The sequence below is a fragment of the Ambystoma mexicanum genome, chromosome 8 (genome assembly GCF_040938575.1).
Source record: "Ambystoma mexicanum isolate Mex_15411 chromosome 8, UKY_AmexF1_1, whole genome shotgun sequence".
NCBI classification, from domain to species: domain Eukaryota; kingdom Metazoa; phylum Chordata; class Amphibia; order Caudata; family Ambystomatidae; genus Ambystoma; species Ambystoma mexicanum.
Genome location: NC_090929.1, coordinates 1,194,688,628 through 1,194,694,747, shown reverse-complemented (window position 1 = coordinate 1,194,694,747; position 6,120 = coordinate 1,194,688,628).

Sequence of the window (6,120 nt, the reverse complement as noted above, 5' to 3'; positions counted from 1 at the left end):
GGAGATATAGTGGGCCCACAGTCTCTATTGTCCCTGAGGGGCTGGAGTCTTTAACAGGGCCCAGAATTTATGGGCCAAAGCGGCACTGCCCGGGTTTGTTGTTCTTTGAGCACTATACTCAAGGGAGCAGATCTTAGATACGAAAGTGGTCAGCTGCATTTTTGTGGGCGGTGTTGTAACTTTCCAGTTTACAATCAGTAGTTTGCGCGCTGCAAACATTATAGTGTTTAGGGTTCTACAGGCGGATGTGTCGGTGTGCCATTCTCTGTTGTTGGCCCCAAATATCAGGTCTTCAAGGGTCAGCGTAATAGTTGCCTCTGGGATGCGCACACTAACTAGTCTATGTACCATGTCCCAGTAGGGCGTTGTATTGGGGCATGACCAAAGCATGTGGCACATGGTGCCTGGTGTTTCACAGCCTCACCAGCATTGGGTGGAGGGGTCAGTCCCATTTTGGACGGTGTGTAATATAGGCGTTGTATTATTTTTAATTGGATTTTCTTATGTTTCAGGTTTAGGGACATTCCAGGGATGACTCAATCGGGGTGTCGAGGTCTAGCGTCTAGGTCCCTACCCACATTGTTCGGGATCGCCATGGAGTAGAAGTCGCGGAGTCGTGGATGGATGTTTGTCTGGCACTCCAGTTCTAATTCGCAGGGAGCCGGGGGCACCTTTCTTGATGCCTCTGTAGTGTGTTGCGTTATCTCTGCCCCAATTGTGCTATACTGCAGCCAATGGCCCGCGTGTAGGGCAAGTGCCCCAGTGGCATCAGAGAAGGTGTGTATTTTAAGGCTGTCTAGGACCCTGACCCGTGCCCGTTGAGTGTCCTGTGATGGATGAATGGTAGGTATGTGGTCAAATGTAACTAGGCCTTTTACCGACATCCATGTGGGTGCCGATTTGATGTCGATACCTTGCTGGGCTCAGAGTTTATGCCACTGGGCTACTGTCAGTCCCACTACAGGATGCAATCTGAGCTTTTGTGGTAGCTTCATTGGGGGCGTGGCCAGAGCATCCAGTGGGGACAGGGGGGGACAACAATCCCAGCTCCATTGCCCTCCAGCTGGAGCCCTCTTCCAGGTTTAGCCAGCGTTTGGCGCAGCATATCTGGGCTGCCATGTAGTAGCTCCACCAGGACGGCAGGGCGAGGCCACCATCTTGTTTGAACGTGGTGAGGATCCCCGCTCGGATGCATGCTTTTCTGTCCCACCAAATGAACTTCGAGACTCCTGCATCCACAGTTTTATACATCTTCTAGCTGGGAGCACACGATAGCATCATCATCAGATAAATAAGTTTGGGCATTGTGTTCATTTTAACCGCATTGATTCTGACTGTCATGGATAGCGGTAGAGCATCCCATTTGAGGTTGGCGTGGATCTGCTCAACCGGGTGTGGGTAATTAAGATCTCTAAGGTCCTCAATGTGAGCACTAATTTTAACCCCCAAATACTTGATATGACCTGTTTGCAACCTAAAGGGCGCTACTCCTCCCTGGTCGCAGGGGATATCCGGTCGGAGCGGTAGGATCTCGGATTTGGCCCAGTTGACCCGGTACCCCACCATCAGACCATATTGTTGCAAAAGGAGTCTCACTCTGAGGAGGGATGTGTGGGTGTCCCCAATGTATCTGAGGAGGTTGTCGGCATAAAGGGAGACCTGGTGTTCTGTCCCGCCCCTCCATAGCCCCCGCCACTGGGGATCCGTCTGCAGAATCTCAGCTACTGGTTTGATGGATAGGGCATACAGGAGGGGCGATAGAGGGCACCCTTAGTGCGTACCTGAATGTAGGGCGAAAGGGGCTGATGTGTGGCCATTAGTAGTTACCGTTGCCTCAAGTTCAGTATATAGTAGGCATATCAGGGCAATTAGAGAAGGAAGAAGGCCATACTCTGCAGGGGCGAGGAACATAAAGTCCCATTGGACCTTGTCAAAAGCCTTCTCTGCGTCAATTGCAAGGATCGAGTCCGCTTGCCCCGGTTCCTCTGCGATCACATACAGAAGGCAGTGGACGTTTTCCCCTGAATGCCGTTTTCGTATGAATCCTGTCTTGTCCTCCCGAACCAGGTTCGACAGTACGGCTTCCAGCTTTTGGGCCAGACATTTCGATAGGATCTTAGCGTCAGAGTTTATTAGGGAAATGGGCCTATACAATGTTGGCGGTCATCATTGACCTAGGCAGGCGGCCAATTTCCTTTTGCCTCTGCAAAAACCGCTTGAAGTCTTGGGGCGACTTCCTCTACCGTGGCCTTGTATCGGGATCCCGTCTGGGCCTGAGGCTTTACCCGGCTTCAGAGCATGGATTGCCCGTCTGATATCAGCCTCTGCTGAGGGGGTCTCTAAACGGTCGTAGTGGGCACGCGTATTTTTGGGCAGTTAAATGGCCCTTAGGAAACCTTGTATCGCTTGCAGTGGGAGTGCTTCTGGCATTGCGTATAAGCCTCGTCCCCTACTAGCAGGTTCCCTTCCGCATCTTTTACAGAGGTGATAGCCGCGGCCGATTGTCTGTTTTAGAGCGAGTGCCATGAGGCGCATTGGTCTGTCTTTTTCCAGGTAGAATTTCTGGGTCCAGCCTAGAGTAGAATTTTTGGGCTCTGGTAGTCTCTACTTCTTTAATATCTGCTCGGGTTTTGCAGAGCTGTAGGAAGGTACGCTGGTCGGGCGTCAGTATCTCTACTTGGGCGCGCCACTGTTTAAGTTTGTGTGCCCACCTGGAGATGCACTGACTTCTCATGAAGGCCTTAAATGCGTCCCAGCATGTGTGCACGGTATAGGGGGAAGTGAGGTTGGTATCCCAGAACATGCCCATGTCCCCTTTGATGTGTTCAACGAAGTCGGGGTATACCAGGGCCCTTAAATTGAGTCACCAGTTTGGAGGGATGTGCAGGATGTCCGGCAGTGCCAACCTCAATTTGACAGGTGCGTGGTCAGAAAGGGTGGTAGGAAGGATGGAGCATTCATCTAGGGAATGCATTATTGTGCGTTGCGCTAACCAATAATCTGTCCTGGAACAGCTTTGATGTCTACATGAATAGAAAGTATAGTCTCTGTCCCGGCCATGTTTGGTTCTCCACACGTCCTCCAGACCATGGTCCGTGAGGAGGGATGTGAGATTAGCTAACTTCTTTGGCTTGCCACTGGAGAGCTGCGTTGTGAGTCTATCGAGGTCCGTATCTAGTGTTATGTTTAGGTCTCCTCCTATCAGTGTGAAGCGTCTCATATATGGTGCACATGCGGTGAAGGTATGTGTAAAAAAGGCAGGAGTGTGCTTCGTTGGGGCGTAGAGGTTAATGAGTGTGATAGGTTGTTGGTGTAGCAAGCCTTGCACTAGAGCATACCTCCCCTCCCTGTCCACGATCGTGTTTTGGATTATAAGAGGCACTCACCTGTGGACCACGATGGACACTCCTTGTTTACCCCGACCGGGGACATGTGCCGCCACCCCACCCATCCCTTTTCAAGTTTCTTCGATTCCCCTTCATTCAGGTGTGTTTCCTGGAGAAACATTATATCCCCATTAAGGTCCCTAAGGTGATTTAGGGCACGCCGACGCTTAATGGGATGTCCCAGACCTTGCACATTTAGGGTAATCAGTATGAGCCTGGCCATCTCACTGTCATAATGGGCGCTTATCAATCGTCCTAGTTGTAGCTGGTGAGCTTGTTACCCTCCCAACATATATTGTGTTGCGCGGCGTGGGTGCAATGTATCAGAGTCTGTATTCCGGATCTGAGGTGTGAAGTAAACGTTGAGTATAAACAACTATAATCGAATGAAACGTCTCCCGTGAAACATTGGACGTGTTTCCCCATCCAATACTAGGCCATAAAGCCTGTGCATGGTGTCTGTGGGGGCGAACTGTCAAGTCTGCGCCCATTTCCATGCATAACGAATTACCCTCTGCTTGGGGCCCAATACCAATAGTCTTGTGAGGCGGCTGGTTTGCTTGGGCTGGGCGTCAAGACCTGCATCTCCATTGTTGAAGGTAGGGGCCTGGCTGATTGGCACTCGTCATCCTCACTGTTCGTCAGTGTTGAGGTAGAGGGATCCGTCAGTGTCATGAACGTGGGGGGATGATAGCCAGGGGGCTGCTCTGGCCGGGTAGGCCCGCCATTATTCCAGTTGCCGTAGTTTGTGGTGAGTCCCCCCGGGGGTCTGCAGAGCACATAAGAATGCTGGTAGAACGGTTGAAGCAGTAGGTGTGCTTGTGGCACTTAGGCGTGTGTGCTCGATCGGGGTCGACTGTGTGGGCGTTCTGAGCCTCTGGGTTAGTGTCTGTAGAAGCTGAACTACGGGCAATCCTTTGTCATTGGTTCACGAGTCTGGTTCTCTGCGTCCCTGATTTGGCCCTTTTATGCCCGACCCTTTTTTTGCCACGTGTGCCTGTTCCGCTGCAGGCGAGATTCGGTTGATGGTGCCGCTTGAGGTGCCAGATCCCTTGGTTCCGCTTCTTGTGGAGAGTTTGTGAAGTCCAGATTTTGGCGCTTCAGAAATTGCCAGGCATCTTTGGGGTCGTCATATGTGTGCCATTGGCAGTCTATTTGGACACACTATACCGCCGGGAATTTCAGGTAATGTCTTAGCTCTCTGCCCCTCAGTGCCTCGAACAGGGTGTTGAGCCCCTTCCTGCGGTGGGATACCTCTGCTGAGTAATTGTTGAAAAGTCTGATGGGGACCCTTTCGATGTTTATCTGACCCACAGTCTGGTATGCCTTGAGTATCGCCATCTTATGTTTAAAGTTCAAGAGTCTGAGTGTTATGGATCTTGGGCACCTGCCCGCTGCTAGTTTTGGGACTGTTGCGCGATGGATTCTTTCAGTTGTCCGCTCCCTGGGGGTTTCAATGCAGAGGATATCTTGCGTGAAGTTGTACATAAAGGACTCCAGGTCCAGTCCCTCAGCATTTTCAGGAAAGCCAATCATCCTCAGGTTATTTCGTCTGGACCTATTTTCTTGGTTCTCCATCTTGGCACTGAGTCGTTGGACCTCCCTGATGACTGCATCGAGTTCAATGGCCGTCGAGTCCTGGTTGTCCTCAAGGGAGCTCATAGGCTGCTCGTTGTCAGTCGTTCTTTCAGCTTGAATTGTGAGCGTGTCTGGACGTCTTGAAGATCTCGCTTTATATCTCGGACTGTGGTATTGGTCTCCTGAGTGTGCTGGCCAATGAGCTTCCTTTCAGCAAGGATCGCCTGGAGTTGCACAGGGATATCCATGCTTGACTTGTCTGGTGGAGCACTTGGGTGTGGGTGCTATGGTTGCTGTCTCTACTTGGCGGTCGGGCTCATTACTTGTAGTCCCTCTTAACATAGCCCACTCGGCGTCTCCTGCCTATGTTGGTGAGCGGAACTCCCGCCACGGTGAGGGCAGGTCTGGTGCGTCTGAGGTGCCCCACTCTCATGTGCGCAGCCCAGCTCTTAGTCCGCTTGTCTTCAGCGTATCCTAGTTGGTGAACTCCTGTTCAGGGGTCCTAGTCCAGTGGGTCTACTCTGCGCGATCCCCAGGCGCTGTCTTCCAACCTGAGGTGGTCAGGTGGGGAGCAAGGGTCTTGGTAGGTGGTAGACTTTGGGCCTGCCACTTGTTGGGGGTCTGCGGCACGGTGCCCACACTGAGGAGCAACATCTCTGTCCACATTGCAGCGTCTGCCCCCCTCCAGTGGGATCACCTGGGCCAATTTCACGGGTGGCGGGTGGAGGTCAGCCCCAGCACCGCTGTCTGTGCCTATCCTGGGTGTATGGTTTCTTGGGGCCTCAAAGTCCCAACGCCGTGTCTCTGTGCTGCTTGCAGGACAGTGGTTCCCCAGGGTGGTGGAGGCGGGCGATGCTGGCGTTTATAGGCTTCAGTCCCAGGCCTGGGTATCTATCGGTGGCCAGTAGTGCGGGTTGTTTCTGCCGCTGGGCAGCTCTGGCAGAATGCCCTCCTGCTGGTGGCCCAGATAGGTTGGATGTGCGTTTGTGGGAAGGAGAGTCCACTGTTATGGGCCCAATCCTGGTGTTGCGGCTGCAGCACCCCTCACTGTGCCATTTGTGTCCTCTGGAGAGTGGGGCAGGCCCCTTGCTCGGCTTCGGGTGAGCGGGCTGGGTTGCTACGTTGTCTCGTGACCTATGGGTGAGGCTACCCTCTG